Source organism: Uranotaenia lowii, chromosome 1 (genome assembly GCF_029784155.1).
Source record: "Uranotaenia lowii strain MFRU-FL chromosome 1, ASM2978415v1, whole genome shotgun sequence".
Taxonomy (NCBI): domain Eukaryota; kingdom Metazoa; phylum Arthropoda; class Insecta; order Diptera; family Culicidae; genus Uranotaenia; species Uranotaenia lowii.
Window position 1 is genome coordinate 3,380,221 of NC_073691.1, and position 13,793 is coordinate 3,394,013.

General features: G+C 38.6%; 1 long non-coding RNA gene and 1 pseudogene across 1 annotated transcript; one reads left to right on the top strand and one right to left on the bottom strand.

The window, feature by feature from the left end:
- Positions 1-4,492: 4,492 nt before the first annotated feature.
- LOC129738854 (translocon-associated protein subunit alpha-like) lies at positions 4,493-7,060 on the top strand (annotated as a pseudogene).
- An 868-nt stretch (positions 7,061-7,928) lies between these two features.
- LOC129738977 (uncharacterized) lies at positions 7,929-10,668 on the bottom strand. Its single transcript, XR_008735707.1, has 5 exons — positions 10,654-10,668; positions 10,267-10,572; positions 9,832-10,180; positions 9,643-9,769; positions 7,929-8,160 (listed from the first exon to the last, which is right to left on the bottom strand). It is a non-coding gene; the product is annotated as an uncharacterized LOC129738977 (long non-coding RNA).
- Between the last annotated feature and the right edge of the window lie 3,125 nt (positions 10,669-13,793).

Below are 13,793 nucleotides of genomic sequence, written 5' to 3' on the forward strand. Positions count from 1 at the left end.
GCCTTCTGTGAACTTCAAGTTTCAAAAAGTTCCTCAAATAACCTTTTTTGTGACATGTCAATCGCATTATTAGGAATAAAAGTTACAAATTGGGTCTCAAATAGCCTTCTATGGACTCGAAGTTTTGAAACGTTCCTCAAACAGCCTTTTTTGAGACATGTCCGCCATTTCATGAATATGAAATGTGAACGAACATCACAAAAGGGCATATAATCAATAAATCATTTTTTGGAGTTTGGAAATTGTTGAAATGTATAATTTATTTTGAAAATTCAACTCAGAACAACCTCAAGCTAACTCGCAAATGATTGTTTTTGAAAAGAGTGAATATTTTGTCTTTATAAAATTTCGTCCAACTGTATTTACTTACCACGAATGTATCACACATAGTAAGTCAGTTGAAGCAATTCATTAAATAAATATCAAGATAAACTCAAGAATTTGTATTATTTTATGCTTAATATTAGTTATAAACATGGAATTTCATTTTTTTAACCGATAGTATTTTAACCGATGATTGATTTATATGCCGTTTCGTAATGTTTGTTAGTAATAAGTGGTAATAATTAACGAGCCTCTATAAACAAAAGAGACGAAATGTCACGATTGGAATTTTCGATTTTCTGTCAGTGTCATTCCAATCGAGCAAAAGACTTGTCAAACTGGGAAAATTTGGAATTGCGAAAGCGGCGGTAGCGAAAGTATTATCATTTATATGTATCTGTAAACAAAGGGTAATCAAAACACAGTTTTTTAATGCTCTATTTCGATTACAAGCTAGATTCTCGAAGACTAATTTCTTGGTTCTTAATTGGTATGTTATGGTTTTTTTAAATGATTAATATCCCAAGTAACCAAAAGTTCTATGAAACGGTCTCTTAAAAGCTTACTCAGCCCTGTTTTAAGGCTGTATAGCATTCTACTAAGCTTAAAATTTAAGTTCTTATCGATGCTTTTAAGTTCCATAGTCAAAGCTGAGTAGAAGGCTATTCAGCTAATGCATGAGACTTTGTAAAAAAAAAACAAAAAATATATTTTCTCTAGCTCCCCCTTTATATGTAATCTTATATGTATATCTTTTCTACTTTTAATGAATTCTATACTTACTTGAAAAACTTATTTGTTGGAAGATTTGAACCCGGATCCGTCAGATGAGAGCTGAACACGTTACCTTTGAACCATAGGCGGTGCTTGGTTTGTTCTATTTCAAAACATCAATTTGAATTATGTTTAGAATTTACCTTTTCATAGTAGGCAGTACAATAAAAAACGTAAACATTAGCATTTCACAAAACGAGGCATCAAAAAGTTTCATGGCGGATCTTACAACAGTGAATGTGAGTTTCTAAAAGTGTGAGTACGTTTTTAATTATTAAATTTTCTTCTGACTTTTCAGCACAAATATAAATCGAACCAATATTATGAACCCGAAAGCTGGAGGTCAAGTTAAAACTTGAATAGCTGAAATACAAATTTCATTCCCAATAAGAGCAAATTTCTTCATGTACTCCCGGTTGCAAGAACTTAAACTCAACGCCAGTCGATAGTGGCGATGCTCCAGGTGCTGCAGGAGCTGCTGTGAGAGCTAGCCACCCATTGAGAAGAGAACTGAAGAATCGGAATCTATTTTTAGCCGGGAATTCACCACATTGTAGTATTCTTTCCTATTTCTGAATCTCAAGCAAGATAAAGGCTGTTTTATACGAGTGTAACATCACTAATCACTAATCACTAATCGTACTTCCACAGCCAGAACTTATGTCTGAGTCCCAAAGAACAATAAAAGTGAGTTATTATTCTTCTTGTCTTTGTTCATGCTTCTTATCATTTTAACATAAAAACATTAAAATGATAAAAAACATAAAATGGTTGGGCCTACCATGGAGCAGAGAACGCAGAGACATCTGGAACACAGGAACAGAAGAAACGTGGACCACCAGTACCATACGTTTCAAAGGGGCATTATCGTTGGAAGCATGCTAAGAAAAATGCTCCTTGATGGAAAACCACGCGTTATTTGAAGTAACTCTACAATTCACTAGGACTATTCTTCAGTGGCTGGAAATGATTTATTTTGTACACAGAATTCACAAAACCCTGGAATAAATGCATTTTGTAGAATGTTATGTAGTAAACATGATGATTTTAAAATTCTAAGACTTTTTTTTATTCAATTGTTTTGGATTTCGATGTACAATCATTTCTGGTCATCGACCAAGGATAAAGCGCCTTTACTCGCTCTTACAAATAAAAAAGAGAATAAGAAAATATTAGTAAAACATAAAACCCTTCGAGGCCTTTTAAGAACTCGAAAGGTTTTTTTTTTTAAATTAACCCTTATTAGGATTAACCCTCTAACTTCACGTAAGTAAAATAATCATCATGGAACAAACTCACCAAATAAAAGTAAAACATCTGGCCTGGGTTGATTGGTGAATTTCTCTTTCCAGTCTGTTCTCCGTGATTTCCAGTCCAGTTTTTGTACAGCGCGTAAGCGGAACGAGGCTCGGAATATTCATCCCGCCACCCTTGACAATCACTCTCAACTATTGATGATTCACCCGTAAAATTCAAAACATATTACAGTATTATACCATTTTCTGCACTTGAATATTGATTGATAGATTGAAGTGCGTTTATTTGAGAAGGTACCGTTCGCCAAGCGAATAAGCACCCTTGCACTTGAATATTGAGTTTCAAAATTTGCATCGAAGGAGAGAAAAAAAAACGTGCCCGCTGACCTTCCACAAAACTTGCACACACCAAAATGAACAGCCAAAAGAAAAAAATAATTGGGCACAGAAAGCTGAACAAACGCATCGTGGCCAAGGCACTGATTTAATCACCGTTATCTTAAATTTTCAATTCTCATTTGTTACTGTTGAGAATATTTACAAATAATATTCACAATATTGCAATGATTCACACATTCAGCACTAGAAAATTTTCTTCGGAATTTTCTCCAGGGACACCCATAATCAAACCACGCGGAAAACCATATCAAAGAGCGAAGACTGTGACACAAAAAATAATCCGTCATTTTTCGATCACCGTTGGTTTTCCCATTTTCATCCAGCGTATTCCCTCGAAATTTGACTTGCCACTTAAAGGCATCTTTTAATTACACACTCAAAGCTTTATTTTGTGATTTCTCAACAAAATTTCACAAGAAACACTCAATTTTCTGAAAAATTCGACGGACGAGATAAAAAAACGCGTGTGCTGCGGTCAAGCCAAGGCCTACTCTCCTGTTTTATACGAGTGTAACATGTGAAATAAATTTGAATAAACTTATGGTACGAATATTGTAGCTAAATTTGTCTCTTAATTTAGAATAAATCAATTGATTTATTTAAACACATGGACGATTTGATAATCAAGTTTTATAAGATTTTTTCTTAATGCAAACTCTGTTGAAAATGCAGATTTTCATCTCTTTATACAAGCAAAGAATTGCGATATTTTCAAAAATCACGTTCAGTTTTTTTTGAATATATTGTGATTATTACCGACAGTGTTAAATTTTATTAGATATGAATATTGTCAAATTTAAAAAACAATGTGAGAATTATTTTTAGAATCATCTTTAAGATTTATATCATCTCTCCATTTTGATCAAAACAGTTGATTTATTTGTGTGTCAGTTCGTTGTTCGAATATTGGTAACTCTGATTTTCTGTTATTCACTCTTGTGAGAAATTGAACGTTTACGTTTGCATTGAAGTTCTTAAGAAGTTCTTCAGGGAACCAAAAAGTTCGTAACAAGTTCTGCATGGAACCAAAAAGTTCGTAAGAAGTTCTTCATGGAACCAAAAAATTCCTAAGAAGTTCGTAACGAAGCACGATAGTCCAAATTGAATCTTGAATTTTTTAAAGTACTTGGAACGCACAAAAATGTTTTATGCTACTTTTTTAGACTTTTTATGTTCGTTCAGAAGTCCAATTCAAGCACTTATTTTCATTTCTCTCGAGGACCTTTTACTCAGCCAAATGTGAACTTTTAATGCACAAGATTAAGTATCTGTGCGACTTTTGGTTACTTGGGATGTAGGATATTTTTAGAGGATAATAGTTATCCGGCAAATGAGCCATCCTGCAAATGTACTAAAAGTGTTTAGAACAGTGTGCAGCCAATTTAGTACAAGCCAATCGAATGTTTTGGTTGCGTATTGCTTTGCTCTCTTATTCGTAATAGTGAAATTTTGGGGTGTCCATTAAATCCGTCAAAGTTGTTTTTCGGTACAGATTACTCTCGCGTAGTATACAGATTTCAGTGGAAACGTTTCGGATTCAATCCGGAAAGTTCACATCAAACAGATCCTTTTAGGTAGAGCCTGGGTTGGCACGTTTACTGACGTTTTCATCGCAAAACGTCCAGCCGTGCAGCTCGATCGGCTAAGCGGATTTGGCTACCTCATATTATCACGGTTTGCGCTAGCGGATGTAAGTGTCTTTTCCAGTGAATAAATAAAATGTAAATTTTGTGAATAAACTCAGTGATTCAAGTAGCAGAACAGTTACTTCCGATGAAGAAACTTTTGTTCTTTGCTTTGCTGTTTTTTTCGGCGGTTCTCCTTACGGCGGACAACGGTAAGTTTCAATTCATTAGAAGTTCTATCACTTTCACTTCGACGTGGCATTTCGTAACCATAACTTTGGGTTTTTCTATTTCTGGCAGGCTTCCGGTTCAGGGCCAATGCTACCGAGGATGAATTAGACGAGGAATTGAATGTGGAAGTTGAATCCGATGAGGCATCGGTAACCCAAAACGAGGAACCAAAAACAGATGAGGAACCAGAAACGACGAAATCGCCAGATGCTTCTATTTACAAGGCCTCTCTATGTTATGTTACTGGAACTCAACTGGAATTGCCTGCCGGAAATCCTGTCGAATTCCTCGTTGGATTCGCCAATAAGGGAAGTGAAGATATCATAGTAGAAAGAATCGAAGCTTTCTTCCGGTATCCCATGGATTTCAGCTACTTCATTCAAAACTTTTCGGCTATTGCCTACAACTGAGACATTAAACCGGGTCGTTTGTCGTTTGCCGGTCGGCCATTCGGATTGAACATTGCGCTCAACTACCGTGACGCCAGCGGAAATCAGTTTTCCGAAGACGTCTTCAATGAAACCGTTTCGATTATCGAAATCGATGAGGGTCTGGATGGGGAAACGTTCTTCCTGTACGTGTTCCTGGCGGCTGTTGTAGTTTTGTTGCTGGTGCTCGGCCAACAATTCCTGGATCGTATGGCAAGCGTAAACGCTCCCCAGCTGCCCGTGGAAACCGGAACCACAAGTACCAAGGATGTGGACTATGAATGGATTCCACAAGAAACACTCAAGAGGATTCGTAAGTTTTTCTTGTTTTTTTTTTTTCTTATAGAAACTAGACTTTCTTTCTGGAACATATTTCGATAACCAACTTCAAAATCTTCAATGAACGAAAATTGGAAGTCCTAATACTTAATTGTACTAGCCCACTAACGAAAGTGGTTTGTTTCTTCCAGAAAATTCTCCCAAGGGCGACAAAGTGTCCCCGAAGCAAAGCCCACGACAGCGGAAGGCAAAGCGAGCTGACAGTGCCGATGATTGAATCAACGACTTGGAGAACTCATTGCTTTGAGAAGAGTAGCTATCGTTAACAAAGCATAAAACAGAGACACAAATATGTAGAATGCCCATCACCATCATCAACACAAAAAGCACAATCGGCGTGGAACGATAATTCTGGCATTATTTTCCGGAAAGTCGTTTGACCGAATAGTTAGTTGGCATAACAAATTATAATGAAAAAAATTTGTATTATGCGAAAGGTCACATTATGCTAGATAACCGTTACGTGAAATAACCCTAAAGTCAAAACGGGACGAGCCAGATTATTTCCATTGGCAAACATGAGTGATGAGTCCGGTGCGTGACTGCACTCGTTTTTGTGAAGGACATTTATGAACGATTTAGTCAAAATGAGTTGAAAACATCGGAAACTTCCTATTAGAAACATCCACATAAAACAACGTTGTAGTTTATTTTTGTTGTCATAACGTACCAATTGTCGCAATTTGCAATCATTTGGTTAAGGAAGATTTTTTTGATCTTTATAATCAGAACAAACATGATTTTTGTACTGGTAGGAATGAATCGGAGTTCCGACGCAGCAGGAAATTGAGCGGTTCGATGATAGAAGCGCATGAATGGATAGAAATGAGATGCGATTATAGAAATGATCCGGTAAGTAAAATATTCCGATTTGAGGTTCAGCAAGAATAAAATTGTTGTATGTTTCCCTATTGTAGAAAGCTTATCCAATGGATCTCGACTTCTAAGGTCTATCGCACTAGTTTGCCTTGGGTTACCTTATCACCTACACCTTGAAGACGATGCTCTCACTTAGCTGTTTGTGGTAGAAGGATGCAAACGAATAGAAGAGACGATATTGAATCCGGATGAAATCGTCAAATCCGCTCGCTGTTGAACTAAAGATGTAGCCATGCTTGGTGTCAAAATCAAGTAGAAGCCATTGTGTGCCAAATATTTACTAGAAGAAATTCATCAGATAATCGACGGCGGAGAGTATCCCGTACAATCAACAGCAGAACAAGAAGAAGAAGAGAGTATCCCAATGGACACATGTCTGTCACTGGGGATGTTTGGCCATCTCTCAGTCGATCTTATGGGTTCCAGTTTTGATAGTAAGCGTTCGATACAGCATTTTAAGGTGGTCTGCCGAAAGTTGAGTCATGGAAAGATCTTTTTCTAGCTTATGCCGAAATCGAATGACAAGAGTTTTTCAAAAGTTAGTTAAATCTCGAGATGGAATGCTGCGGACGAAAGCTTGTAAAGACGAAGCAACTCATATTACAGGTCCCATTGAAAATGTCCAGGTAAAATGTCGCTGAATGATATTATTTCAAATCCAGCTCGAAATCGAGTAGAGGCAAAGTCTCTTGAGCACCACCACCGGACAAACATTCGGAACATACGACTGGAAGTGCGGAATATAATATGAAATTGAAATTCTTCGATACAAAAATTTACAAATAAAATAAATGTGTTAAATAAGTGTGTTTGTCTGTTTTTTTTTTTTCGGAAAACAAAGTTTAATAAGCTTAAAATACCAAAAAGTGAGCTCGCTATGGTTTTCAATATTTTTATTGTTGTTTGACGATATGCTGTATTGCCATTATTTGATTATTTGATCATTGGATAAAGATAACACGTATGACCAACTCGTTACGGAAAGAGTTAAAAAGGCAATAAAAATGGAATGGTAACTGTACTTACTTCCCTGTATCGTTGAAGGATGAATCATCCTTCGGGATGAAAATCCAGAGAAAAATTAAAAGAATTCCCTGTTTCGTAAGGCTATAGTTTGGATAAGGACTAGTAGAGAGGTGCCACCGGTTACAGTTACGTTGCTTCTAAAATTTATAATGACCTACGTTTGAATGGTCGGTGGCATCATCATCATTTTGATTTTTCAAATCAAGAAAATCATGTAAATTAAACTCGCACCCTTTTCCTTTCCCAAAAGTAGTTTTGATGCTAATAGTTGAGACGCCGCAAGTCTCCTGCTAACAAAGTATAAAGAAATTGATAAAATTGGCACACACATCCTTTAGAAGTGCACGACTTTAATAAACCTATTTGGGAAAAAAGTTATATATAATAAGTATATTAATAAAAAAAGAAATATTCTAGGATTCGGCTTGTTTTGTTCGTTGTTTTTTTAACATATTTAATGCCTTTTTTATAGAGATAAACAAGTTATTTCATAAAACGCATAAATAGGTAATACATTTGTCCAGCTTTTTTAAGTCACAAGTATTTTTTTTGCAATATATTTATTTATTTATTTATTTTTTTAATTTCTTTATTCGAAACGGCTTATACCTTGAGGCTTCAAGGAGCCAAACTCGTTTTGTATGTTCACAATTGTTTGCTTAGGTCTACAACACTATTTTTTTTTTTATCAATATAGGGATTCGCTTCACGTAATTTTCCATCCGGCGAAATTTTCATTTTCGAGTAAGTACAACCACTGGTACAACTTTATTTATGGTAGGGTTCAACAACCTCAATTATACGACAATAGATAAGTACAATTGGTCAGCAGTAGGTGTTGGGTGACACTTGGCTTGAAGCTTGAAGTGTCCGGGAAAGCTGAAAAAAATTAAGTCTTATTTTTATTTTCCGAAAAAAAAAATCTATATAGATATATAAAAATGAATGTTTGTCTGTCTGTCTGATTGTTCTCTATAGACTAGAAAACTACTGTTCCGATCAACGTGAAATTGGGTGTATGAGAGGGTAGGAGATGGTTTCAACAATACTTTCAAATCAGGAAGGGCTTCCATACAAAATTAACATAAAATATGGAACACCCATACAATTTTTAAGCATATTCCATAAAATTTCGTGGCGAATCAAATTTTTGCAGCATGAATCTATTTGTTGTCTTGTTGGACAAATTTTGACATATTCTGATGATTCATTGTATTGAAACCCCTTTGCCACTGTTAAAATGAGGGAGCTCCCATATACATTCAATATAATAGGTGATAGAATCCCATTAATTTTCAAACTATTTCCACCAAATTTGGCACACATCAAACTTTATAGTTTAAACTTCATAAGGCGTTTCCCTGTATTTAAAAGGGACTTCTATACAAATTAATCAAACATATGAAAAAAATCCTTATATAAATTTCAATCCTTATATAAATTTCAGGATATTTTCATTAAAATTCGATGCAAATAAATTTTCTCATTCCGGAGATCGTACAAAATCAGATTCCGGAAGTTAAATTGAATTATTTGGTACAAAAATTAAAATCAACATTCCTATTTACCAGAAACGAAAATTCAGATTTAACTAAAAAACTGACTAAATCGTGTTTCAACTGTCAAGACAGCAACCGTTTTGCAGAAAATCTTCTGTGGAAAGGGAATGTAGTCAGAAGCGCTCTTGATGATTTTCAATCATTTTTGTTAACAATGAGCGTTACTATTTTAAAGGGTAATTTTATACGAGACATTTCCTTCTTCCTTGTTTGCAGCCGATCGAAAAAATTTACAGTATCGTTCATAATTGTATAGAAATTGGAAGCACGCGCACTGTCACTCCGACTTTGAACATCCATAAATTTTCACTCTGATGATATTTCTTGATCAAATTTTCTGCGTAAGATAGATCAACTATCACGCTATTTTAAAATTTGTGCGGCCTGAGATACAGTAGTTCTACAAAAATCGGACGTTTTGGACTTTCGCCATTCAAATTGCAATATCTCAGGAAATACGCAACATTTTTTACTGAAATTTTGCAGGGTGGTTGTTGGAATATTGAGTAAGCATTGAGTTTCTGAGATATTGCAATTTGAATGGCAAAAGTCCAAAAAGTCCGATTTTTGTAGAACTACTATATCTCAGGCCAAACAAACTTTAGAAAGCTCAAATTTTGTGATATAATAGTGTGATAGTTGATCAATCTTACAGAGTAAAAAGTTATGGATGTTCAAAGTCGAAATGACAGTGCGCGTGCTTCCAATTTCTATACAATTATTAACGGTACTGTAGTTCGGAATGCGGATGCTCAGCACTGGTGAAAAAAAAAATGACTCTAAGAAACTTCGGACTGCTCACCCTAACTTTCTAGATTTAGACTGGTGCTTTAAAAAGGCGGCTTGGTAGCTCGCGTACACTCATGCGGATGACTCGACGTTTGCCTCCGTCATCCTTGCTGTGCCGCCGATTCCATTTTCTCGCGAACCTGCAGTGAATGTTGGAGGTTTTTGACTTTAGACTAAAATTTATGTTTTCGTTAGAACTTACCTCGAACTTCTGCCCTATCAAAGTTCCTCCTGATTGAAATACCTTGACCAAAGTCTTTTGGACGCGTCAGTGCGATCGAATTGGGAAGGCAAAGCCGACTGTTGAGGAATCCTGGGAGATTTTTTGTGGTGAACAAAAAGGTCTGGCATCCGCATCCTACGAATTTATTGTGGTCACACATTATCGTCCAGCGCATGACGGAAGTGAGTAAACGGGGCGGCGAACAATGTTAGATCCAACAACGTCGACGTTTAATTGAAGGAGTTCATAAAATCTAGAAATTTCCGTCGACTGTTGATGAATCGTTAATCCTGTCCTGCTAACAGGACAACAGAAGCCGATTCCGCCGCTGGAAAAGTTAGAAAAAAAAATGTTAGTAACATCCCTTTAACTTGAATTTTTTAAATTTTAAAGCATAACAAATCAGCTACTAACCTGATCTGAAGTTGATCTGTTCTTCCCGCTGCCTAAGGGCCATTTTTCGCCTTAGCTACAGCCGCTGCTTCTGAAAAAGGTTCGACCGGGACGAATCCAATCGATTGATTTGAGTTGAATCAGATTTCTCGATTTTTGATGTAATTGAGGAAAGTTTTCTGCCAGGCGATGCAGGATGACATAGATCTGTACTAAAAAGATCATAACAAAGCTCTCACGCTAACACTGGCTTGACGTATGATTGAACATTTTAAACTTATATTTTTGCATTATATTATGGCGCCGGATAGCTAAATTCATGCCATCCTGCAAATGTTCCAAAATAATTTAGTACAGATCCATGCCATCCTGCAACCGAACGGTGCCATTCTCAAGGGATGTCTATACATAGGCTGCGTTCTCTGCAGGATGGCATGGATCTGTACTAAATAATTTTTCGTTTTCCGTCGTTTGTTTTGATTTTGATATTCATCTTGCTTTCGGTAATGCCCGGTTAAAATTTTATGGAGTGCATTTAGGTCTCGATCACAGGAAGAATTACGGAAAGATTTAGATACCCGAATGTTTTGTATTGTGTGATTGTTTGCCGGTTCGAAATTCGTTGGGGTATCGTTTTAGTTAAACATGAATCCGTCGGAAGTGATGTTGTAAGTTTACTCGAACGTCCATTGATCGTTTTTTCCGGGATTTTGCTAGTGATATAAGATAATTGTCGCGAATTGCTTCGGTTCGGCTCATGATGACCGGTGAATATTACCCCCCTGGAAGAGTGATCAATAGATGGTTTGCTGAAGAAGCAATTCTACAAGTCGCAAGAGGGGCAAGCGAGAGCGGAAGTGGGAAAAGCCTTGTACTTGTTGCAGGATAATCCGGATGCGTTGTCCAAGTGCAGTTAACATCCCAGCCTCAGGTCTCTCAGCCTACAAGGTTTGGTAATGCAGACAATGATGGCTTCGAATGGTGAAACTTACCAGGGGCCTCGGTTGGAGCACTGCAATTTCTAGCTAGAACGTTGTCTATGGGGAAAACAATTTTTGCTATAATATTAGCTACATGGAGGATGCCCAGCACCGGCTTTCATACGCTTGATGGACCTGCTTCGAAATTGTTTTGAAGTTGATTGGGCGGAACCTCAGCATATGATCCCGATTAACTGGCGACCGGCGGGTGATTGTTTTTTCGATCGAGAGAAAATGCTTGGCTGCAAAGTGTTCCATTGGCGTTGGCTTCAGTTAACATTTTAAGGTAATGTAACATTTTCAACGATCATATTTGTTGTTTAAAAGTAAAATTAAAAACTAACTTAGTAAATCTTATAAATTTTTACTCCGTTGATTAGCAGTCAACTGTTCGGGAAAGTAAGGCACCTTAAGTAGCTGCTCGTTTGAATCAGCTCTTTTAGTTTTGGCTGCTACAATAAAAATGTGCCTGGACTCGTGAGATGCTGCTACCCACTAATCTGACCTAATCGAATCGTTTTCGAGAATACAGAATTAAACTTGAATATCATTTTTCGACAACTTTCTATAGCTTCAACTTTTCTCTTCCGATCGCAAGCGAAAATCAGTCTTTGCCCTTTTTCAGCCACTGTCACTTACGTCCGTCCAGGGAGGTCAGCTGAAGGGATTTTCGAATCTGTGCTCACTGGTTTTAACATTTCCCCGACCCTGTTTCCTAGACAGATTTACCAATTGCCTCAATCTCTATGTCTGCGAGTATAGCCACAGGTCGCCGAAACAGTCCACAGGAAGTGCGAACCACCGCCTGTGGAACACGGCCGTCTTTTCCAACGATGACTTCAGCTACTTGTCCACGGACCCATCCGTTGCTGTTTTGATCATCCGTGATATACACTAAACCGCCTGGCTTCAGCGTTCACGTTCAACGACGGCATATATTCCTTTAGCCACCGCTTCCATAGTTCATCGGCGATGCACTGGAACCTCTGGTAAGTGCTTCGAAGTGCCTCTGCCAGACTTGTTAGCGCTATGCAAAGATCCTTCAGTTCGGTTACCATGCCACGCAAAAAATGGTTCGGCGTAAGCGCCTCAGCAATAACGGTCTTAGTGTGTTTCATCGCTCATTCGGTGTTCCGCATTCAGGTTTCCATAGTCGTCTTGACCGTTCGTACCATCCGCTCCCATATACCCCCCATATGGGGTGCAAAAGGTGGATTGAAGCGTTAGTGAACACGATAGCGCAGTCTGTTCCGATTCGACGAATCTGCTCTTGAAGTTCCTTTCAGGTTGGCCGTTGTCAAAGAAGATAACAATATGAGGGCCTCTGCGCAGCACGAATCTCCGAATTGCCGTGATACACGAATCACAACTTGTGTGTGTGTGCCACTTCCAGGTGCACTGCACGGACCGCCAGGCGCGTGAAAGGTTCAATCCACCGTTTCTCGACACGACATCCCACGATTACTTCAAACGGTCCAAAATAGTCGACTCCCACATGACTGAAGCGGCTCAGGAAAGGCGTGCGATACGTGCGGTCGGCTCCTTTTTACTTTGCACCATTGGCAATTATCCATCGACCGCTACACACAGCTCCTCAGCTTAGGGATATAAAAGCGTTGCCGAACTTCGTTAAACGTGGTCTCCCGGTTAGCGTGTGCAAAACGCCGATGATAATCAGCTAGCAGTAGACTAGTGATTTCGTGGGCGCTTGGTAGGATGATGGAGAATTTCGTATCGTATGGAATGAATTCTGCAGATTTTGTCCTGCCGTTCATTCGCAACACGTCACAATCGTCCAGGAACGGCCTACGATGATAGATGACACTGTGTTTCTCGATCGGAAGACGTCACGGATCACCAATCTCTTCAATCGTTCGGTGGCGTCCGGAATAACCTCGACAGTTGGAGATAAATCTGTAAACGCAACAGATCCCAACAGACTCACATCGATGATAGGTTCGTTCGTCTTGAAAGTGTGGGACATGTGGCACGCTCGAAGCTCGATTGTGGTGTTTGGTATTGGTGTTTTCTGCGTCGGCCACCTCTCTTCTGGTTGCTGGAGAAACTCCCGTTTAACCAGGTGCAGTCGTGGCAATCAAGACATCGTTTGCTACTTCTGCGGGGAATCTGGTTATCGAAAACGAGATTGTGCGGCGTGGCTCAAAACTAAGAAGAACGGCACGCACAAAAATCGAGCGAAGTTGTTTTCCGAGGCAACTACCTAAGGGTCCGGCGCCGATTGACCGACGCATAGGGCTGAGATAAAAGATCTCCACTGCTGGCGATCCGGAGCCAGCGTCTTCACTTGCTGCCAGCTAAGGTTCTCGTCAACTGTGCGGATTTCAGTGGCTAGACTTCGCCGCCACGAGCTTCTAGGCCTGCCTCTTCTTCGATGCCCATCTGGATTCCAGTCAAGCGCCTCTCTGCAAATCTCGTTTTCACCTCTTCGCAGTGTGTGCCCAATCCATTTCACTTACGTTCCCGAATCTCGATTTCTAGCGCCTTTTGATGACACCGGCGATGAAGTTCAACGTTTGAGATCCAGTTGCCAGGCCACCAAGCGCGGAT